A 20,494-nucleotide genomic window follows, 5' to 3' on the forward strand; every position below is an offset into this window, starting at 1 on the left:
AAGGACGAGACCTGTTCTTCAACAACACAATAAGCTTCAAAAGAAGCTGGCAAAAATTGCCAAGGCTGACTGTATTTCAAGTCATCCTGGCGGGGTATTGGGTAAAGTTTTCAACCAGCAATGATCGCGCCTCGGATGAGCCTCATAGGCTACAATATTGCCTCTGCGAAAGAATGGTGTCAAAGGTCGCGACCTTTCAACTGGACCCATGTGGACGTGGAACGACAGGGTGGTAATTGGCTCCAAACTGCGTGGTGTGTCTACGAATCCAGTAGGCAGTATGTACGAGAAGCCTTATTTGCTGCTCTCCCTTTACTTAAAGAGGTTTGTGAGTTGCTTTCTCGAAGCCCTGGGGGAAGAGACTTATTGGTATCTTGGCAAAAAGGGGTGGAGTGGTAAAGCTGGTGGTTTGGGTCAGTATAGATTCTGTTTGACGAGGCCCCTGGGGGGTTGGGTAGGATACTGACGAGTGCAGGGAGTGCAAGTTCTGAGGGAGGTCCTGTGTCAAATGTGCTACCCTTTGCTAGACTCAGGTGTTCTCTCAAAACGGCAACGGAGACCAGAACGACAGAGGGCCACAATGACAAGCACTTGTCTGAGGGTCATGAGATAGGAGCAAGCTCAGCTTTTAAGAGTACAAAGAACATCAGTCATAAATGATGAAAAATGCAGCAGGTGCTGGACAAAGTTCATACTTTGTAGAGCGCAAGTGTTTAACTTTCTGCATTCGAAAGCTCAAACAAATGGAATATGCTTTGAAATTCTACGTGTTCAACTGTAGGCATATCTCAGCGTACATGTACAAAAATTAACTATACTTTGGTTTCCAGGGTGAGCTTCGACATCACAGTGCTAAGAGGTCCTTCATGAAAACCACCCGAGCCCAGAGAGCAGTCAGGCACTCGCACAAGTGACGAGGTGGCCGAGTGGTTAAGGCGATGGACTGCTAATCCATTGTGCTCTGCACGCGTGGGTTCGAATCCCATCCTCGTCGTTCCTTGCTCTGCTCGTTCATCTGCTCTGCACATTTGGTGCACTTTCCTTTTGTTCCACGTTCACCTCATGCAGTGCGATCCAAAAGGGTCGATGATCTGAATCAGCTGTGTTAAATAAAGGAAGTACTATTTAAAAGGACGAGACCTGTTCTTCAACAACACAATAAGCTTCAAAAGAAGCTGGCAAAAATTGCCAAGGCTGACTGTATTTCAAGTCATCCTGGCGGGGTATTGGGTAAAGTTTTCAACCAGCAATGATCGCGCCTCGGATGAGCCTCATAGGCTACAATATTGCCTCTGCGAAAGAATGATGTCAAAGGTCGCGACCTTTCAACTGGACCCATGTGGACGTGGAACGACAGGGTGGTAATTGGCTCCAAACTGCGTGGTGTGTCTACGAATCCAGTAGGCAGTATGTACGAGAAGCCTTATTTGCTGCTCTCCCTTTACTTAAAGAGGTTTGTGAGTTGCTTTCTCGAAGCCCTGGGGGAAGAGACTTATTGGTATCTTGGCAAAAAGGGGTGGAGTGGTAAAGCTCGCGGTTTGGGTCAGTATAGATTCTGTTTGACGAGGCCCCTGGGGGGTTGGGTAGGATACTGACGAGTGCAGGGAGTGCAAGTTCTGAGGGAGGTCCTGTGTCAAATGTGCTACCCTTTGCTAGACTCAGGTGTTCTCTCAAAACGGCAACGGAGACCAGAACGACAGAGGGCCACAATGACAAACACTTGTCTGAGGGTCATTAGATAGGAGCAAGCTCAGCTTTTAAGAGTACAAAGAACATCAGTCATAAATGATGAAAAATGCAGCAGGTGCTGGACAAAGTTCAAACTTTCTAGAGCGCACGTGTTTAACCTTCTGCATTCGAAAGCTCAAACAAATGGAATATGCTTTGAAATTCTACGTGTTCAACTGTAGGCATATCTCAGTGTACATGTACAAAAATTAACTATACTTTGGTTTCCAGGGTGAGCTTCGACATCACAGTGCTAAGAGGTCCTTCATGAAAACCAACCGAGCCCACAGAGCAGTCAGGCTCTCGCACAAGTGACGAGGTGGCCGAGTGGTTAAGGCGATGGACTGCTAATCCATTGTGCTCTGCACGCGTGGGTTCGAATCCCATCCTCGTCGTTCCTTGCTCTGCTCGTTCATCTGCTCTGCACATTTGGTGCACTTTCCATTTGTTCCACGTTCACCTCATGCAGTGCGATCCAAAAGGGTCGATGATCTGAATCAGCTGTGTTAAATAAAGGAAGTACTATTTAAAAGGACGAGACCTGTTCTTCAACAACACAATAAGCTTCAAAAGAAGCTGGCAAAAATTGCCAAGGCTGACTGTATTTCAAGTCATCCTGGCGGGGTATTGGGTAAAGTTTTCAACCAGCAATGATCGCGCCTCGGATGAGCCTCATAGGCTACAATATTGCCTCTGCGAAAGAATGGTGTCAAAGGTCGCGACCTTTCAACTGGACCCATGTGGACGTGGAACGACAGGGTGGTAATTGGCTCCAAACTGCGTGGTGTGTCTACGAATCCAGTAGGCAGTATGTACGAGAAGCCTTATTTGCTGCTCTCCCTTTACTTAAAGAGGTTTGTGAGTTGCTTTCTCGAAGCCCTGGGGGAAGAGACTTATTGGTATCTTGGCAAAAAGGGGTGGAGTGGTAAAGCTGGTGGTTTGGGTCAGTATAGATTCTGTTTGACGAGGCCCCTGGGGGGTTGGGTAGGATACTGACGAGTGCAGGGAGTGCAAGTTCTGAGGGAGGTCCTGTGTCAAATGTGCTACCCTTTGCTAGACTCAGGTGTTCTCTCAAAACGGCAACGGAGACCAGAACGACAGAGGGCCACAATGACAAGCACTTGTCTGAGGGTCATGAGATAGGAGCAAGCTCAGCTTTTAAGAGTACAAAGAACATCAGTCATAAATGATGAAAAATGCAGCAGGTGCTGGACAAAGTTCATACTTTGTAGAGCGCAAGTGTTTAACTTTCTGCATTCGAAAGCTCAAACAAATGGAATATGCTTTGAAATTCTACGTGTTCAACTGTAGGCATATCTCAGCGTACATGTACAAAAATTAACTATACTTTGGTTTCCAGGGTGAGCTTCGACATCACAGTGCTAAGAGGTCCTTCATGAAAACCACCCGAGCCCAGAGAGCAGTCAGGCACTCGCACAAGTGACGAGGTGGCCGAGTGGTTAAGGCGATGGACTGCTAATCCATTGTGCTCTGCACGCGTGGGTTCGAATCCCATCCTCGTCGTTCCTTGCTCTGCTCGTTCATCTGCTCTGCACATTTGGTGCACTTTCCTTTTGTTCCACGTTCACCTCATGCAGTGCGATCCAAAAGGGTCAAAGATCTGAATCAGCTGTGTTAAATAAAGGAAGTACTATTTAAAAGGACGAGACCTGTTCTTCAACAACACAATAAGCTTCAAAAGAAGCTGGCAAAAATTGCCAAGGCTGACTGTATTTCAAGTCATCCTGGCGGGGTATTGGGTAAAGTTTTCAACCAGCAATGATCGCGCCTCGGATGAGCCTCATAGGCTACAATATTGCCTCTGCAAAAGAATGATGTCAAAGGTCGCGACCTTTCAACTGGACCCATGTGGACGTGGAACGACAGGGTGGTAATTGGCTCCAAACTGCGTGGTGTGTCTACGAATCCAGTAGGCAGTATGTACGAGAAGCCTTATTTGCTGCTCTCCCTTTACTTAAAGAGGTTTGTGAGTTGCTTTCTCGAAGCCCTGGGGGAAGAGACTTATTGGTATCTTGGCAAAAAGGGGTGGAGTGGTAAAGCTCGCGGTTTGGGTCAGTATAGATTCTGTTTGACGAGGCCCCTGGGGGGTTGGGTAGGATACTGACGAGTGCAGGGAGTGCAAGTTCTGAGGGAGGTCCTGTGTCAAATGTGCTACCCTTTGCTAGACACAGGTGTTCTCTCAAAACGGCAACGGAGACCAGAACGACAGAGGGCCACAATGACAAACGCTTGTCTGAGGGTCATTAGATAGGAGCAAGCTCAGCTTTTAAGAGTACAAAGAACATCAGTCATAAATGATGAAAAATGCAGCAGGTGCTGGACAAAGTTCAAACTTTCTAGAGCGCACGTGTTTAACCTTCTGCATTCGAAAGCTCAAACAAATGGAATATGCTTTGAAATTCTACGTGTTCAACTGTAGGCATATCTCAGTGTACATGTACAAAAATTAACTATACTTTGGTTTCCAGGGTGAGCTTCGACATCACAGTGCTAAGAGGTCCTTCATGAAAACCACCCGAGCCCAGAGAGCAGTCAGGAACTCGCACAAGTGACGAGGTGGCCGAGTGGTTAAGGCGATGGACTGCTAATCCATTGTGCTCTGCACGCGTGGGTTCGAATCCCATCCTTGTCGTTCCTTGCTCTGCTCGTTCAACTGCTCTGAACATTTGGTGCACTTTCCTTTTGTTCCACGTTCACCTCATGCAGTGCGATCCAAAAGGGTCGATGATCTGAATCAGCTGTGTTAAATAACGGAAGTACTATTTAAAGGGACGAGACCTGTTCTTCAACAACACAATAAGCTTCAAAAGAAGCTGGCAAAAATTGCCAAGGCTGACTGTATTTCAAGTCATCCTGGCGGGGTATTGGGTAAAGTTTTCAACCAGCAATGATCGCGCCTCGGATGAGCCTCATAGGCTACAATATTGCCTCTGCGAAAGAATGGTGTCAAAGGTCGCGACCTTTCAACTGGACCCATGTGGACGTGGAACGACAGGGTGGTAATTGGCTCCAAACTGCGTGGTGTGTCTACGAATCCAGTAGGCAGTATGTACGAGAAGCCTTATTTGCTGCTCTCCCTTTACTTAAAGAGGTTTGTGAGTTGCTTTCTCGAACCCCTGGGGGAAGAGACTTATTGGTATCTTGGCAACAAGGGGTGGAGTCGTAAAGATCGCGGTTTGGGTCAGTATAGATTTTGTTTGACGAGGCCCCTGGGGGGTTGGGTAGGATACTGACGAGTGCAGGGAGTGCAAGTTCTGAGGGAGGTCCTGTGTCAAATGTGCTACCCTTTGCTAGACTCAGGTGTTCTCTCAAAACGGCAACGGAGACCAGAACGACAGAGGGCCACAATGACAAACACTTGTCTGAGGGTCATGAGATAGGAGCAAGCTCAGCTTTTAAGAGTACAAAGAACATCAGTCATAAATGATGAAAAATGCAGCAGGTGCTGGACAAAGTTCAAACTTTCTAGAGCGCAAGTGTTTAACCTTCTGCATTCGAAAGCTCAAACAAATGGAATATGCTTTGAAATTCTACGTGTTCAACTGTAGGCATATCTCAGCGTACATGTACAAAAATTAACTATACTTTGGTTTCCAGGGTGAGCTTCGACATCACAGTGCTAAGAGGTCCTTCATGAAAACCACCCGAGCCCAGAGAGCAGTCAGGCACTTGCACAAGTGACGAGGTGGCCGAGTGGTTAAGGCGATGGACTGCTAATCCATTGTGCTCTGCACGCGTGGGTTCGAATCCCATCCTCGTCGTTCCTTGCTCTACTCGTTCATCTGCTCTGCACATTTGGTGCACTTTCCTTTTGTTCCACGTTCACCTCATGCAGTGCGATCCAAAAGGGTCGATGATCTGAATCAGCTGTGTTAAATAAAGGAAGTACTATTTAAAAGGACGAGACCTGTTCTTCAACAACACAATAAGCTTCAAAAGAAGCTGGCAAAAATTGCCAAGGCTGACTGTATTTCAAGTCATCCTGGCGGGGTATTGGGTAAAGTTTTCAACCAGCAATGATCGCGCCTCGGATGAGCCTCATAGGCTACAATATTGCCTCTGCGAAAGAATGATGTCAAAGGTCGCGACCTTTCAACTGGACCCATGTGGACGTGGAACGACAGGGTGGTAATTGGCTCCAAACTGCGTGGTGTGTCTACGAATCCAGTAGGCAGTATGTACGAGAAGCCTTATTTGCTGCTCTCCCTTTACTTAAAGAGGTTTGTGAGTTGCTTTCTCGAAGCCCTGGGGGAAGAGACTTATTGGTATCTTGGCAAAAAGGGGTGGAGTGGTAAAGCTCGCGGTTTGGGTCAGTATAGATTCTGTTTTACGAGGCCCCTGGGGGGTTGGGTAGGATACTGACGAGTGCAGGGAGTGCAAGTTCTGAGGGAGGTCCTGTGTCAAATGTGCTACCCTTTGCTAGACTCAGGTGTTCTCTCAAAACGGCAACGGAGACCAGAACGACAGAGGGCCACAATGACAAACACTTGTCTGAGGGTCATGAGATAGGAGCAAGCTCAGCTTTTTAAGAGTACAAAGAACATCAGTCATAAATGATGAAAAATGCAGCAGGTGCTGGACAAAGTTCAAACTTTCTAGAGCGCAAGTGTTTAACCTTCTGCATTCGAAAGCTCAAACAAATGGAATATGCTTTGAAATTCTACGTGTTCAACTGTAGGCATATCTCAGCGTACATGTACAAAAATTAACTATACTTTGGTTTCCAGGGTGAGCTTCGACATCACAGTGCTAAGAGGTCCTTCATGAAAACCACCCGAGCCCAGAGAGCAGTCAGGCACTCGCAGAAGTGACGAGGTGGCCGAGTGGTTAAGGCGATGGACTGCTAATCCATTGTGCTCTGCACGCGTGGGTTCGAATCCCATCCTCGTCGTTCCTTGCTCTACTCGTTCATCTGCTCTGCACATTTGGTGCACTTTCCTTTTGTTCCACGTTCACCTCATGCAGTGCGATCCAAAAGGGTCGATGATCTGAATCAGCTGTGTTAAATAAAGGAAGTACTATTTAAAAGGACGAGACCTGTTCTTCAACAACACAATAAGCTTCAAAAGAAGCTGGCAAAAATTGCCAAGGCTGACTGTATTTCAAGTCATCCTGGCGGGGTATTGGGTAAAGTTTTCAGCCAGCAATGATCGCGCCTCGGATGAGCCTCATAGGCTACAATATTGCCTCTGCGAAAGAATGATGTCAAAGGTCGCGACCTTTCAACTGGACCCATGTGGACGTGGAACGACAGGGTGGTAATTGGCTCCAAACTGCGTGGTGTGTCTACGAATCCAGTAGGCAGTATGTACGAGAAGCCTTATTTGCTGCTCTCCCTTTACTTAAAGAGGTTTGTGAGTTGCTTTCTCGAAGCCCTGGGGGAAGAGACTTATTGGTATCTTGGCAAAAAGGGGTGGAGTGGTAAAGCTCGCGGTTTGGGTCAGTATAGATTCAGTTTGACGAGGCCCCTGGGGGGTTGGGTAGGATACTGACGAGTGCAGGGAGTGCAAGTTCTGAGGGAGGTCCTGTGTCAAATGTGCTACCCTTTGCTAGACTCAGGTGTTCTCTCAAAACGGCAACGGAGACCAGAACGACAGAGGGCCACAATGACAAACACTTGTCTGAGGGTCATTAGATAGGAGCAAGCTCAGCTTTTAAGAGTAAAAAGAACATCAGTCATAAATGATGAAAAATGCAGCAGGTGCTGGACAAAGTTCAAACTTTCTAGAGCGCACGTGTTTAACCTTCTGCATTCGAAAGCTCAAACAAATGGAATATGCTTTGAAATTCTACGTGTTCAACTGTAGGCATATCTCAGTGTACATGTACAAAAATTAACTATACTTTGGTTTCCAGGGTGGGCTTCGACATCACAGTGCTAAGAGGTCCTTCATGAAAACCACCCGAGCCCAGAGAGCAGTCAGGCACTCGCACAAGTGACGAGGTGGCCGAGTGGTTAAGGCGATGGACTGCTAATCCATTGTGCTCTGCACGCGTGGGTTCGAATCCCATCCTCGTCGTTCCTTGCTCTGCTCGTTCATCTGCTCTGAACATTTGGTGCACTTTCCTTTTGTTCCACGTTCACCTCATGCAGTGCGATCCAAAAGGGTCGATGATCTGAATCAGCTGTGTTAAATAACGGAAGTACTATTTAAAGGGACGAGACCTGTTCTTCAACAAAACAATAAGCTTCAAAAGAAGCTGGCAAAAATTGCCAAGGCTGACTGTATTTCAAGTCATCCTGGCGGGGTATTGGGTAAAGTTTTCAACCAGCAATGATCGCGCCTCGGATGAGCCTCATAGGCTACAATATTGCCTCTGCGAAAGAATAGTGTCAAAGGTCGCGACCTTTCAACTGGACCCATGTGGACGTGGAACGACAGGGTGGTAATTGGCTCCAAACTGCGTGGTGTGTCTACGAATCCAGTAGGCAGTATGTACGAGAAGCCTTATTTGCTGCTCTCCCTTTACTTAAAGAGGTTTGTGAGTTGCTTTCTCGAACCCCTGGGGGAAGAGACTTATTGGTATCTTGGCAACAAGGGGTGGAGTCGTAAAGATCGCGGTTTGGGTCAGTATAGATTCTGTTTGACGAGGCCCCTGGGGGGTTGTGTAGGATACTGACGAGTGCAGGGAGTGCAAGTTCTGAGGGAGGTCCTGTGTCAAATGTGCTACCCTTTGCTAGACTCAGGTGTTCTCTCAAAACGGCAACGGAGACCAGAACGACAGAGGGCCACAATGACAAGCGCTTGTCTGAGGGTCATTAGATAGGAGCAAGCTCAGCTTTTAAGAGTACAAAGAACATCAGTCATAAATGATGAAAAATGCAGCAGGTGCTGGACAAAGTTCAAACTTTCTAGAGCGCACGTGTTTAACCTTCTGCATTCGAAAGCTCAAACAAATGGAATATGCTTTGAAATTCTACGTGTTCAACTGTAGGCATATCTCAGTGTACATGTACAAAAATTAACTATACTTTGGTTTCCAGGGTGAGCTTCGACATCACAGTGCTAAGAGGTCCTTCATGAAAACCACCCGAGCCCAGAGAGCAGTCAGGCACTCGCACAAGTGACGAGGTGGCCGAGTGGTTAAGGCGATGGACTGCTAATCCATTGTGCTCTGCACGCGTGGGTTCGAATCCCATCCTCGTCGTTCCTTGCTCTGCTTGTCAACTGCTCTGAACATTTGGTGCACTTTCCTTTTGTTCCACGTTCACCTCATGCAGTGCGATCCAAAAGGGTCGATGATCTGAATCAGCTGTGTTAAATAACGGAAGTACTATTTAAAGGGACGAGACCTGTTCTTCAACAACACAATAAGCTTCAAAAGAAGCTGGCAAAAATTGCCAAGGCTGACTGTATTTCAAGTCATCCTGGCGGGGTATTGGGTAAAGTTTTCAACCAGCAATGATCGCGCCTCGGATGAGCCTCATAGGCTACAATATTGCCTCTGCAAAAGAATGGTGTCAAAGGTCGCGACCTTTCAACTGGACCCATGTGGACGTGGAACGACAGGGTGGTAATTGGCTCCAAACTGCGTGGTGTGTCTACGAATCCAGTAGGCAGTATGTACGAGAAGCCTTATTTGCTGCTCTCCCTTTACTTAAAGAGGTTTGTGAGTTGCTTTCTCGAACCCCTGGGGGAAGAGACTTATTGGTATCTTGGCAACAAGGGGTGGAGTCGTAAAGATCGCGGTTTGGGTCAGTATAGATTCTGTTTGACGAGGCCCCTGGGGGGTTGTGTAGGATACTGACGAGTGCAGGGAGTGCAAGTTCTGAGGGAGGTCCTGTGTCAAATGTGCTACCCTTTGCTAGACTCAGGTGTTCTCTCAAAACGGCAACGGAGACCAGAACGACAGAGGGCCACAATGACAAGCGCTTGTCTGAGGGTCATTAGATAGGAGCAAGCTCAGCTTTTAAGAGTACAAAGAACATCAGTCATAAATGATGAAAAATGCAGCAGGTGCTGGACAAAGTTCAAACTTTGTAGAGCGCAAGTGTTTAACCTTCTGCATTCGAAAGCTCAAACAAATGGAATATGCTTTGAAATTCTACGTGTTCAACTGTAGGCATATCTCAGCGTACATGTACAAAAATTAACTATACTTTGGTTTCCAGGGTGAGCTTCGACATCACAGTGCTAAGAGGTCCTTCATGAAAACCACCCGAGCCCACAGAGCAGTCAGGCTCTCGCACAAGTGACGAGGTGGCCGAGTGGTTAAGGCGATGGACTGCTAATCCATTGTGCTCTGCACGCGTGGGTTCGAATCCCATCCTCGTCGTTCCTTGCTCTGCTCGTTCATCTGCTCTGCACATTTGGTGCACTTTCCTTTTGTTCCACGTTCACCTCATGCAGTGCGATCCAAAAGGGTCGATGATCTGAATCAGCTGTGTTAAATAAAGGAAGTACTATTTAAAAGGACGAGACCTGTTCTTCAACAACACAATAAGCTTCAAAAGAAGCTGGCAAAAATTGCCAAGGCTGACTGTATTTCAAGTCATCCTGGCGGGGTATTGGGTAAAGTTTTCAACCAGCAATGATCGCGCCTCGGATGAGCCTCATAGGCTACAATATTGCCTCTGCGAAAGAATGATGTCAAAGGTCGCGACCTTTCAACTGGACCCATGTGGACGTGGAACGACAGGGTGGTAATTGGCTCCAAACTGCGTGGTGTGTCTACGAATCCAGTAGGCAGTATGTACGAGAAGCCTTATTTGCTGCTCTCCCTTTACTTAAAGAGGTTTGTGAGTTGCTTTCTCGAAGCCCTGGGGGAAGAGACTTATTGGTATCTTGGCAAAAAGGGGTGGAGTGGTAAAGCTCGCGGTTTGGGTCAGTATAGATTCTGTTTGACGAGGCCCCTGGGGGGTTGGGTAGGATACTGACGAGTGCAGGGAGTGCAAGTTCTGAGGGAGGTCCTGTGTCAAATGTGCTACCCTTTGCTAGACTCAGGTGTTCTCTCAAAACGGCAACGGAGACCAGAACGACAGAGGGCCACAATGACAAACACTTGTCTGAGGGTCATTAGATAGGAGCAAGCTCAGCTTTTAAGAGTACAAAGAACATCAGTCATAAATGATGAAAAATGCAGCAGGTGCTGGACAAAGTTCAAACTTTCTAGAGCGCACGTGTTTAACCTTCTGCATTCGAAAGCTCAAACAAATGGAATATGCTTTGAAATTCTACGTGTTCAACTGTAGGCATATCTCAGTGTACATGTACAAAAATTAACTATACTTTGGTTTCCAGGGTGAGCTTCGACATCACAGTGCTAAGAGGTCCTTCATGAAAACCACCCGAGCCCAGAGAGCAGTCAGGCACTCGCACAAGTGACGAGGTGGCCGAGTGGTTAAGGCGATGGACTGCTAATCCATTGTGCTCTGCACGCGTGGGTTCGAATCCCATCCTCGTCGTTCCTTGCTCTGCTCGTTCATCTGCTCTGCACATTTGGTGCACTTTTCTTTTGTTCCACGTTCACCTCATGCAGTGCGATCCAAAAGGGTCGATGATCTGAATCAGCTGTGTTAAATAACGGAAGTACTATTTAAAGGGACGAGACCTGTTCTTCAACAACAAAATAAGCTTCAAAAGAAGCTGGCAAAAATTGCCAAGGCTGACTGTATTTCAAATCATCCTGGCGGGGTATTGGGTAAAGTTTTCAACCAGCAATGATCGCGCCTCGGATGAGCCTCATAGGCTACAATATTGCCTCTGCGAAAGAATGGTGTCAAAGGTCGCGACCTTTCAACTGGACCCATGTGGACGTGGAACGACAGGGTGGTAATTGGCTCCAAACTGCGTGGTGTGTCTACGAATCCAGTAGGCAGTATGTACGAGAAGCCTTATTTGCTGCTCTCCCTTTACTTAAAGAGGTTTGTGAGTTGCTTTCTCGAACCCCTGGGGGAAGAGACTTATTGGTATCTTGGCAACAAGGGGTGGAGTCGTAAAGATCGCGGTTTGGGTCAGTATAGATTCTGTTTGACGAGGCCCCTGGGGGGTTGGGTAGGATACTGACGAGTGCAGGGAGTGCAAGTTCTGAGGGAGGTCCTGTGTCAAATGTGCTACCCTTTGCTAGACTCAGGTGTTCTCTCAAAACGGCAACGGAGACCAGAACGACAGAGGGCCACAATGACAAGCGCTTGTCTGAGGGTCATTAGATAGGAGCAAGCTCAGCTTTTAAGAGTACAAAGAACATCAGTCATAAATGATGAAAAATGCAGCAGGTGCTGGACAAAGTTCAAACTTTGTAGAGCGCAAGTGTTTAACCTTCTGCATTCGAAAGCTCAAACAAATGGAATATGCTTTGAAATTCTACGTGTTCAACTGTAGGCATATCTCAGCGTACATGTACAAAAATTAACTATACTTTGGTTTCCAGGGTGAGCTTCGACATCACAGTGCTAAGAGGTCCTTCATGAAAACCAACCGAGCCCACAGAGCAGTCAGGCTCTCGCACAAGTGACGAGGTGGCCGAGTGGTTAAGGCGATGGACTGCTAATCCATTGTGCTCTGCACGCGTGGGTTCGAATCCCATCATCGTCGTTCCTTGCTCTGCTCGTTCATCTGCTCTGCACATTTGGTGCACTTTCCATTTGTTCCACGTTCACCTCATGCAGTGCGATCCAAAAGGGTCGATGATCTGAATCAGCTGTGTTAAATAAAGGAAGTACTATTTAAAAGGACGAGACCTGTTCTTCAACAACACAATAAGCTTCAAAAGAAGCTGGCAAAAATTGCCAAGGCTGACTGTATTTCAAGTCATCCTGGCGGGGTATTGGGTAAAGTTTTCAACCAGCAATGATCGCGCCTCGGATGAGCCTCATAGGCTACAATATTGCCTCTGCGAAAGAATGGTGTCAAAGGTCGCGACCTTTCAACTGGACCCATGTGGACGTGGAACGACAGGGTGGTAATTGGCTCCAAACTGCGTGGTGTGTCTACGAATCCAGTAGGCAGTATGTACGAGAAGCCTTATTTGCTGCTCTCCCTTTACTTAAAGAGGTTTGTGAGTTGCTTTCTCGAAGCCCTGGGGGAAGAGACTTATTGGTATCTTGGCAAAAAGGGGTGGAGTGGTAAAGCTCGCGGTTTGGGTCAGTATAGATTCTGTTTGACGAGGCCCCTGAGGGGTTGGGTAGGATACTGACGAGTGCAGGGAGTGCAAGTTCTGAGGGAGGTCCTGTGTCAAATGTGCTACCCTTTGCTAGACTCAGGTGTTCTCTCAAAACGGCAACGGAGACCAGAACGACAGAGGGCCACAATGACAAACACTTGTCTGAGGGTCATTAGATAGGAGCAAGCTCAGCTTTTAAGAGTACAAAGAACATCAGTCATAAATGATGAAAAATGAGGCAGGTGCTGGACAAAGTTCAAACTTTCTAGAGCGCACGTGTTTAACCTTCTGCATTCGAAAGCTCAAACAAATGGAATATGCTTTGAAATTCTACGTGTTCAACTGTAGGCATATCTCAGTGTACATGTACAAAAATTAACTATACTTTGGTTTCCAGGGTGAGCTTCGACATCACAGTGCTAAGAGGTCCTTCATGAAAACCACCCGAGCCCAGAGAGCAGTCAGGCACTCGCACAAGTGACGAGGTGGCCGAGTGGTTAAGGCGATGGACTGCTAATCCATTGTGCTCTGCACGCGTGGGTTCGAATCCCATCCTCGTCGTTCCTTGCTCTGCTCGTTCATCTGCTCTGCACATTTGGTGCACTTTCCTTTTGTTCCACGTTCACCTCATGCAGTGCGATCCAAAAGGGTCGATGATCTGAATCAGCTGTGTTAAATAACGGAAGTACTATTTAAAGGGACGAGACCTGTTCTTCAACAACACAATAAGCTTCAAAAGAAGCTGGCAAAAATTGCCAAGGCTGACTGTATGTCAAGTCATCCTGGCGGGGTATTGGGTAAAGTTTTCAACCAGCAATGATCGCGCCTCGGATGAGCCTCATAGGCTACAATATTGCCTCTGTGAAAGAATGGTGTCAAAGGTCGCGACCTTTCAACTGGACCCATGTGGACGTGGAACGACAGGGTGGTAATTGGCTCCAAACTGCGTGGTGTGTCTACGAATCCAGTAGGCAGTATGTACGAGAAGCCTTATTTGCTGCTCTCCCTTTACTTAAAGAGGTTTGTGAGTTGCTTTCTCGAACCCCTGGGGTTAGAGACTTATTGGTATCTTGGCAACAAGGGGTGGAGTCGTAAAGATCGCGGTTTGTGTCAGTATAGATTCTGTTTGACGAGGCCCCTGGGGGGTTGTGTAGGATACTGACGAGTGCAGGGAGTGCAAGTTCTGAGGGAGGTCCTGTGTCAAATGTGCTACCCTTTGCTAGACTCAGGTGTTCTCTCAAAACGGCAAAGGAGACCAGAACAACAGAGGGCCACAATGACAAGCGCTTGTCTGAGGGTCATTAGATAGGAGCAAGCTCAGCTTTTAAGAGTACAAAGAACATCAGTCATAAATGATGAAAAATGCAGCAGGTGCTGGACAAAGTTCAAACTTTCTAGAGCGCACGTGTTTAACCTTCTGCATTCGAAAGCTCAAACAAATGGAATATGCTTTGAAATTCTACGTGTTCAACTGTAGGCATATCTCAGTGTACATGTACAAAAATTAACTATACTTTGGTTTCCAGGGTGAGCTTCGACATCACAGTGCTAAGAGGTCCTTCATGAAAACCACCCGAGCCCAGAGAGCAGTCAGGCACTCGCACAAGTGACGAGGTGGCCGAGTGGTTAAGGCGATGGACTGCTAATCCATTGTGCTCTGCACGCGTGGGTTCGAATCCCATCCTCGTCGTTCCTTGCTCTGCTCGTTCAACTGCTCTGAACATTTGGTGCACTTTCCTTTTGTTCCACGTTCACCTCATGCAGTGCGATCCAAAAGGGTCGATGATCTGAATCAGCTGTGTTAAATAACGGAAGTACTATTTAAAGGGACGAGACCTGTTCTTCAACAACACAATAAGCTTCAAAAGAAGCTGGCAAAAATTGCCAAGGCTGACTGTATTTCAAGTCATCCTGGCGGGGTATTGGGTAAAGTTTTCAACCAGCAATGATCGCGCCTCGGATGAGCCTCATAGGCTACAATATTGCCTCTGCAAAAGAATGGTGTCAAAGGTCGCGACCTTTCAACTGGACCCATGTGGACGTGGAACGACAGGGTGGTAATTGGCTCCAAACTGCGTGGTGTGTCTACGAATCCAGTAGGCAGTATGTACGAGAAGCCTTATTTGCTGCTCTCCCTTTACTTAAAGAGGTTTGTGAGTTGCTTTCTCGAACCCCTGGGGGAAGAGACTTATTGGTATCTTGGCAACAAGGGGTGGAGTCGTAAAGATCGCGGTTTGGGTCAGTATAGATTCTGTTTGACGAGGCCCCTGGGGGGTTGTGTAGGATACTGACGAGTGCAGGGAGTGCAAGTTCTGAGGGAGGTCCTGTGTCAAATGTGCTACCCTTTGCTAGACTCAGGTGTTCTCTCAAAACGGCAACGGAGACCAGAACGACAGAGGGCCACAATGACAAGCGCTTGTCTGAGGGTCATTAGATAGGAGCAAGCTCAGCTTTTAAGAGTACAAAGAACATCAGTCATAAATGATGAAAAATGCAGCAGGTGCTGGACAAAGTTCAAACTTTCTAGAGCGCACGTGTTTAACCTTCTGCATTCGAAAGCTCAAACAAATGGAATATGCTTTGAAATTCTACGTGTTCAACTGTAGGCATATCTCAGTGTACATGTACAAAAATTAACTATACTTTGGTTTCCAGGGTGAGCTTCGACATCACAGTGCTAAGAGGTCCTTCATGAAAACCACCCGAGCCCAGAGAGCAGTCAGGCACTCGCACAAGTGACGAGGTGGCCGAGTGGTTAAGGCGATGGACTGCTAATCCATTGTGCTCTGCACGCGTGGGTTCGAATCCCATCCTCGTCGTTCCTTGCTCTGCTTGTCAACTGCTCTGAACATTTGGTGCACTTTCCTTTTGTTCCACGTTCACCTCATGCAGTGCGATCCAAAAGGGTCGATGATCTGAATCAGCTGTGTTAAATAACGGAAGTACTATTTAAAGGGACGAGACCTGTTCTTCAACAACACAATAAGCTTCAAAAGAAGCTGGCAAAAATTGCCAAGGCTGACTGTATTTCAAGTCATCCTGGCGGGGTATTGGGTAAAGTTTTCAACCAGCAATGATCGCGCCTCGGATGAGCCTCATAGGCTACAATATTGCCTCTGCAAAAGAATGGTGTCAAAGGTCGCGACCTTTCAACTGGACCCATGTGGACGTGGAACGACAGGGTGGTAATTGGCTCCAAACTGCGTGGTGTGTCTACGAATCCAGTAGGCAGTATGTACGAGAAGCCTTATTTGCTGCTCTCCCTTTACTTAAAGAGGTTTGTGAGTTGCTTTCTCGAACCCCTGGGGGAAGAGACTTATTGGTATCTTGGCAACAAGGGGTGGAGTCGTAAAGATCGCGGTTTGGGTCAGTATAGATTCTGTTTGACGAGGCCCCTGGGGGGTTGTGTAGGATACTGACGAGTGCAGGGAGTGCAAGTTCTGAGGGAGGTCCTGTGTCAAATGTGCTACCCTTTGCTAGACTCAGGTGTTCTCTCAAAACGGCAACGGAGACCAGAACGACAGAGGGCCACAATGACAAGCGCTTGTCTGAGGGTCATTAGATAGGAGCAAGCTCAGCTTTTAAGAGTACAAAGAACATCAGTCATAAATGATGAAAAATGCAGCAGGTGCTGGACAAAGTTCAAACTTTGTAGAGCGCAAGTGTTTAACCTTCTGCATTCGAAAGCTCAAACAAATGGAATATGCTTTGAAATTCTACGTGTTCAACTGTAGGCATATCTCAGCGTACATGTACAAAAATTAACTATACTTTGGTTTCCAGGGTGAGCTTCGACATCACAGTGCTAAGAGGTCCTTCATGAAAACCACCCGAGCCCACAGAGCAGTCAGGCTCTCGCACAAGTGACGAGGTGGCCGAGTGGTTAAGGCGATGGACTGCTAATCCATTGTGCTCTGCACGCGTGGGTTCGAATCCCATCCTCGTCGTTCCTTGCTCTGCTCGTTCATCTGCTCTGCACATTTGGTGCACTTTCCTTTTGTTCCACGTTCACCTCATGCAGTGCGATCCAAAAGGGTCGATGATCTGAATCAGCTGTGTTAAATAAAGGAAGTACTATTTAAAAGGACGAGACCTGTTCTTCAACAACACAATAAGCTTCAAAAGAAGCTGGCAAAAATTGCCAAGGCTGACTGTATTTCAAGTCATCCTGGCGGGGTATTGGGTAAAGTTTTCAACCAGCAATGATCGCGCCTCGGATGAGCCTCATAGGCTACAATATTGCCTCTGCGAAAGAATGATGTCAAAGGTCGCGACCTTTCAACTGGACCCATGTGGACGTGGAACGACAGGGTGGTAATTGGCTCCAAACTGCGTGGTGTGTCTACGAATCCAGTAGGCAGTATGTACGAGAAGCCTTATTTGCTGCTCTCCCTTTACTTAAAGAGGTTTGTGAGTTGCTTTCTCGAAGCCCTGGGGGAAGAGACTTATTGGTATCTTGGCAAAAAGGGGTGGAGTGGTAAAGCTCGCGGTTTGGGTCAGTATAGATTCTGTTTGACGAGGCCCCTGGGGGGTTGGGTAGGATACTGACGAGTGCAGGGAGTGCAAGTTCTGAGGGAGGTCCTGTGTCAAATGTGCTACCCTTTGCTAGACTCAGGTGTTCTCTCAAAACGGCAACGGAGACCAGAACGACAGAGGGCCACAATGACAAACACTTGTCTGAGGGTCATTAGATAGGAGCAAGCTCAGCTTTTAAGAGTACAAAGAACATCAGTCATAAATGATGAAAAATGCAGCAGGTGCTGGACAAAGTTCAAACTTTCTAGAGCGCACGTGTTTAACCTTCTGCATTCGAAAGCTCAAACAAATGGAATATGCTTTGAAATTCTACGTGTTCAACTGTAGGCATATCTCAGTGTACATGTACAAAAATTAACTATACTTTGGTTTCCAGGGTGAGCTTCGACATCACAGTGCTAAGAGGTCCTTCATGAAAACCACCCGAGCCCAGAGAGCAGTCAGGCACTCGCACAAGTGACGAGGTGGCCGAGTGGTTAAGGCGATGGACTGCTAATCCATTGTGCTCTGCACGCGTGGGTTCGAATCCCATCCTCGTCGTTCCTTGCTCTGCTCGTTCATCTGCTCTGCACATTTGGTGCACTTTTCTTTTGTTCCACGTTCACCTCATGCAGTGCGATCCAAAAGGGTCGATGATCTGAATCAGCTGTGTTAAATAACGGAAGTACTATTTAAAGGGACGAGACCTGTTCTTCAACAACACAATAAGCTTCAAAAGAAGCTGGCAAAAATTGCCAAGGCTGACTGTATTTCAAATCATCCTGGCGGGGTATTGGGTAAAGTTTTCAACCAGCAATGATCGCGCCTCGGATGAGCCTCATAGGCTACAATATTGCCTCTGCGAAAGAATGGTGTCAAAGGTCGCGACCTTTCAACTGGACCCATGTGGACGTGGAACGACAGGGTGGTAATTGGCTCCAAACTGCGTGGTGTGTCTACGAATCCAGTAGGCAGTATGTACGAGAAGCCTTATTTGCTGCTCTCCCTTTACTTAAAGAGGTTTGTGAGTTGCTTTCTCGAACCCCTGGGGGAAGAGACTTATTGGTATCTTGGCAACAAGGGGTGGAGTCGTAAAGATCGCGGTTTGGGTCAGTATAGATTCTGTTTGACGAGGCCCCTGGGGGGTTGGGTAGGATACTGACGAGTGCAGGGAGTGCAAGTTCTGAGGGAGGTCCTGTGTCAAATGTGCTACCCTTTGCTAGACTCAGGTGTTCTCTCAAAACGGCAACGGAGACCAGAACGACAGAGGGCCACAATGACAAGCGCTTGTCTGAGGGTCATTAGATAGGAGCAAGCTCAGCTTTTAAGAGTACAAAGAACATCAGTCATAAATGATGAAAAATGCAGCAGGTGCTGGACAAAGTTCAAACTTTGTAGAGCGCAAGTGTTTAACCTTCTGCATTCGAAAGCTCAAACAAATGGAATATGCTTTGAAATTCTACGTGTTCAACTGTAGGCATATCTCAGCGTACATGTACAAAAATTAACTATACTTTGGTTTCCAGGGTGAGCTTCGACATCACAGTGCTAAGAGGTCCTTCATGAAAACCAACCGAGCCCACAGAGCAGTCAGGCTCTCGCACAAGTGACGAGGTGGCCGAGTGGTTAAGGCGATGGACTGCTAATCCATTGTGCTCTGCACGCGTGGGTTCGAATCCCATCATCGTCGTTCCTTGCTCTGCTCGTTCATCTGCTCTGCACATTTGGTGCACTTTCCATTTGTTCCACGTTCACCTCATGCAGTGCGATCCAAAAGGGTCGATGATCTGAATCAGCTGTGTTAAATAAAGGAAGTACTATTTAAAAGGACGAGACCTGTTCTTCAACAACACAATAAGCTTCAAAAGAAGCTGGCAAAAATTGCCAAGGCTGACTGTATTTCAAGTCATCCTGGCGGGGTATTGGGTAAAGTTTTCAACCAGCAATGATCGCGCCTCGGATGAGCCTCATAGGCTACAATATTGCCTCTGCGAAAGAATGGTGTCAAAGGTCGCGACCTTTCAACTGGACCCATGTGGACGTGGAACGACAGGGTGGTAATTGGCTCCAAACTGCGTGGTGTGTCTACGAATCCAGTAGGCAGTATGTACGAGAAGCCTTATTTGCTGCTCTCCCTTTACTTAAAGAGGTTTGTGAGTTGCTTTCTCGAAGCCCTGGGGGAAGAGACTTATTGGTATCTTGGCAAAAAGGGGTGGAGTGGTAAAGCTCGCGGTTTGGGTCAGTATAGATTCTGTTTGACGAGGCCCCTGAGGGGTTGGGTAGGATACTGACGAGTGCAGGGAGTGCAAGTTCTGAGGGAGGTCCTGTGTCAAATGTGCTACCCTTTGCTAGACTCAGGTGTTCTCTCAAAACGGCAACGGAGACCAGAACGACAGAGGGCCACAATGACAAACACTTGTCTGAGGGTCATTAGATAGGAGCAAGCTCAGCTTTTAAGAGTACAAAGAACATCAGTCATAAATGATGAAAAATGAGGCAGGTGCTGGACAAAGTTCAAACTTTCTAGAGCGCACGTGTTTAACCTTCTGCATTCGAAAGCTCAAACAAATGGAATATGCTTTGAAATTCTACGTGTTCAACTCTCAGTGTACATGTACAAAAATTAACTATACTTTGGTTTCCAGGGTGAGCTTCGACATCACAGTGCTAAGAGGTCCTTCATGAAAACCACCCGAGCCCAGAGAGCAGTCAGGCACTCGCACAAGTGACGAGGTGGCCGAGTGGTTAAGGCGATGGACTGCTAATCCATTGTGCTCTGCACGCGTGGGTTCGAATCCCATCCTCGTCGTTCCTTGCTCTGCTCGTTCATCTGCTCTGCACATTTGGTGCACTTTCCTTTTGTTCCACGTTCACCTCATGCAGTGCGATCCAAAAGGGTCGATGATCTGAATCAGCTGTGTTAAATAACGGAAGTACTATTTAAAGGGACGAGACCTGTTCTTCAACAACACAATAAGCTTCAAAAGAAGCTGGCAAAAATTGCCAAGGCTGACTGTATTTCAAGTCATCCTGGCGGGGTATTGGGTAAAGTTTTCAACCAGCAATGATCGCGCCTCGGATGAGCCTCATAGGCTACAATATTGCCTCTGCGAAAGAATGGTGTCAA

At 47.2% G+C, this 20,494-nt stretch overlaps 1 protein-coding gene and 37 non-coding genes across 38 annotated transcripts in view; 18 read left to right on the plus strand and 20 right to left on the minus strand.

Moving 5' to 3' along the window:
* LOC128026950 (ligand-dependent nuclear receptor corepressor-like protein) overlaps nucleotides 1-20,494 on the minus strand; it is a 473,072-nt gene that overhangs the window by 205,379 nt on the left and 247,199 nt on the right. The window lies entirely within an intron of this gene.
* On the minus strand, nucleotides 35-175 carry LOC128027912 (U4 spliceosomal RNA). The gene has a single exon (XR_008186906.1). It is a non-coding gene; the product is annotated as a U4 spliceosomal RNA (small nuclear RNA).
* Nucleotides 913-994, plus strand: trnas-gcu (transfer RNA serine (anticodon GCU)). Its single transcript has one exon. It is a non-coding gene; the product is annotated as a tRNA-Ser (tRNA).
* LOC128027913 (U4 spliceosomal RNA) lies at nucleotides 1,164-1,304 on the minus strand. The gene has a single exon (XR_008186907.1). It is a non-coding gene; the product is annotated as a U4 spliceosomal RNA (small nuclear RNA).
* Nucleotides 2,042-2,123, plus strand: trnas-gcu (transfer RNA serine (anticodon GCU)). Its single transcript has one exon. It is a non-coding gene; the product is annotated as a tRNA-Ser (tRNA).
* On the minus strand, nucleotides 2,293-2,433 carry LOC128027914 (U4 spliceosomal RNA). The gene has a single exon (XR_008186908.1). It is a non-coding gene; the product is annotated as a U4 spliceosomal RNA (small nuclear RNA).
* Nucleotides 3,171-3,252, plus strand: trnas-gcu (transfer RNA serine (anticodon GCU)). The gene has a single exon. It is a non-coding gene; the product is annotated as a tRNA-Ser (tRNA).
* Nucleotides 3,422-3,562, minus strand: LOC128027938 (U4 spliceosomal RNA). The gene has a single exon (XR_008186931.1). It is a non-coding gene; the product is annotated as a U4 spliceosomal RNA (small nuclear RNA).
* On the plus strand, nucleotides 4,300-4,381 carry trnas-gcu (transfer RNA serine (anticodon GCU)). The gene has a single exon. It is a non-coding gene; the product is annotated as a tRNA-Ser (tRNA).
* Nucleotides 4,551-4,691, minus strand: LOC128027916 (U4 spliceosomal RNA). Its single transcript, XR_008186910.1, has one exon. It is a non-coding gene; the product is annotated as a U4 spliceosomal RNA (small nuclear RNA).
* On the plus strand, nucleotides 5,429-5,510 carry trnas-gcu (transfer RNA serine (anticodon GCU)). The gene has a single exon. It is a non-coding gene; the product is annotated as a tRNA-Ser (tRNA).
* Nucleotides 5,680-5,820, minus strand: LOC128027917 (U4 spliceosomal RNA). Its single transcript, XR_008186911.1, has one exon. It is a non-coding gene; the product is annotated as a U4 spliceosomal RNA (small nuclear RNA).
* On the plus strand, nucleotides 6,559-6,640 carry trnas-gcu (transfer RNA serine (anticodon GCU)). Its single transcript has one exon. It is a non-coding gene; the product is annotated as a tRNA-Ser (tRNA).
* LOC128028114 (U4 spliceosomal RNA) lies at nucleotides 6,810-6,950 on the minus strand. The gene has a single exon (XR_008187099.1). It is a non-coding gene; the product is annotated as a U4 spliceosomal RNA (small nuclear RNA).
* trnas-gcu (transfer RNA serine (anticodon GCU)) lies at nucleotides 7,688-7,769 on the plus strand. The gene has a single exon. It is a non-coding gene; the product is annotated as a tRNA-Ser (tRNA).
* LOC128027918 (U4 spliceosomal RNA) lies at nucleotides 7,939-8,079 on the minus strand. The gene has a single exon (XR_008186912.1). It is a non-coding gene; the product is annotated as a U4 spliceosomal RNA (small nuclear RNA).
* Nucleotides 8,817-8,898, plus strand: trnas-gcu (transfer RNA serine (anticodon GCU)). Its single transcript has one exon. It is a non-coding gene; the product is annotated as a tRNA-Ser (tRNA).
* LOC128027950 (U4 spliceosomal RNA) lies at nucleotides 9,067-9,207 on the minus strand. The gene has a single exon (XR_008186942.1). It is a non-coding gene; the product is annotated as a U4 spliceosomal RNA (small nuclear RNA).
* trnas-gcu (transfer RNA serine (anticodon GCU)) lies at nucleotides 9,945-10,026 on the plus strand. Its single transcript has one exon. It is a non-coding gene; the product is annotated as a tRNA-Ser (tRNA).
* LOC128027919 (U4 spliceosomal RNA) lies at nucleotides 10,196-10,336 on the minus strand. The gene has a single exon (XR_008186913.1). It is a non-coding gene; the product is annotated as a U4 spliceosomal RNA (small nuclear RNA).
* Nucleotides 11,074-11,155, plus strand: trnas-gcu (transfer RNA serine (anticodon GCU)). Its single transcript has one exon. It is a non-coding gene; the product is annotated as a tRNA-Ser (tRNA).
* Nucleotides 11,325-11,465, minus strand: LOC128028083 (U4 spliceosomal RNA). The gene has a single exon (XR_008187069.1). It is a non-coding gene; the product is annotated as a U4 spliceosomal RNA (small nuclear RNA).
* Nucleotides 12,203-12,284, plus strand: trnas-gcu (transfer RNA serine (anticodon GCU)). Its single transcript has one exon. It is a non-coding gene; the product is annotated as a tRNA-Ser (tRNA).
* LOC128027920 (U4 spliceosomal RNA) lies at nucleotides 12,454-12,594 on the minus strand. The gene has a single exon (XR_008186914.1). It is a non-coding gene; the product is annotated as a U4 spliceosomal RNA (small nuclear RNA).
* trnas-gcu (transfer RNA serine (anticodon GCU)) lies at nucleotides 13,332-13,413 on the plus strand. Its single transcript has one exon. It is a non-coding gene; the product is annotated as a tRNA-Ser (tRNA).
* On the minus strand, nucleotides 13,583-13,723 carry LOC128028109 (U4 spliceosomal RNA). Its single transcript, XR_008187094.1, has one exon. It is a non-coding gene; the product is annotated as a U4 spliceosomal RNA (small nuclear RNA).
* trnas-gcu (transfer RNA serine (anticodon GCU)) lies at nucleotides 14,461-14,542 on the plus strand. Its single transcript has one exon. It is a non-coding gene; the product is annotated as a tRNA-Ser (tRNA).
* Nucleotides 14,712-14,852, minus strand: LOC128027961 (U4 spliceosomal RNA). The gene has a single exon (XR_008186953.1). It is a non-coding gene; the product is annotated as a U4 spliceosomal RNA (small nuclear RNA).
* trnas-gcu (transfer RNA serine (anticodon GCU)) lies at nucleotides 15,590-15,671 on the plus strand. The gene has a single exon. It is a non-coding gene; the product is annotated as a tRNA-Ser (tRNA).
* On the minus strand, nucleotides 15,840-15,980 carry LOC128027972 (U4 spliceosomal RNA). The gene has a single exon (XR_008186964.1). It is a non-coding gene; the product is annotated as a U4 spliceosomal RNA (small nuclear RNA).
* trnas-gcu (transfer RNA serine (anticodon GCU)) lies at nucleotides 16,718-16,799 on the plus strand. The gene has a single exon. It is a non-coding gene; the product is annotated as a tRNA-Ser (tRNA).
* Nucleotides 16,969-17,109, minus strand: LOC128027921 (U4 spliceosomal RNA). Its single transcript, XR_008186915.1, has one exon. It is a non-coding gene; the product is annotated as a U4 spliceosomal RNA (small nuclear RNA).
* On the plus strand, nucleotides 17,847-17,928 carry trnas-gcu (transfer RNA serine (anticodon GCU)). The gene has a single exon. It is a non-coding gene; the product is annotated as a tRNA-Ser (tRNA).
* Nucleotides 18,098-18,238, minus strand: LOC128028085 (U4 spliceosomal RNA). Its single transcript, XR_008187070.1, has one exon. It is a non-coding gene; the product is annotated as a U4 spliceosomal RNA (small nuclear RNA).
* On the plus strand, nucleotides 18,976-19,057 carry trnas-gcu (transfer RNA serine (anticodon GCU)). The gene has a single exon. It is a non-coding gene; the product is annotated as a tRNA-Ser (tRNA).
* On the minus strand, nucleotides 19,227-19,367 carry LOC128027922 (U4 spliceosomal RNA). Its single transcript, XR_008186916.1, has one exon. It is a non-coding gene; the product is annotated as a U4 spliceosomal RNA (small nuclear RNA).
* Nucleotides 20,095-20,176, plus strand: trnas-gcu (transfer RNA serine (anticodon GCU)). Its single transcript has one exon. It is a non-coding gene; the product is annotated as a tRNA-Ser (tRNA).
* On the minus strand, nucleotides 20,346-20,486 carry LOC128027923 (U4 spliceosomal RNA). The gene has a single exon (XR_008186917.1). It is a non-coding gene; the product is annotated as a U4 spliceosomal RNA (small nuclear RNA).

The sequence above is a fragment of the Carassius gibelio genome, chromosome A14, assembly GCF_023724105.1.
Source record: "Carassius gibelio isolate Cgi1373 ecotype wild population from Czech Republic chromosome A14, carGib1.2-hapl.c, whole genome shotgun sequence".
In the NCBI taxonomy this organism is placed as follows: Eukaryota; Metazoa; Chordata; class Actinopteri; order Cypriniformes; family Cyprinidae; genus Carassius; species Carassius gibelio.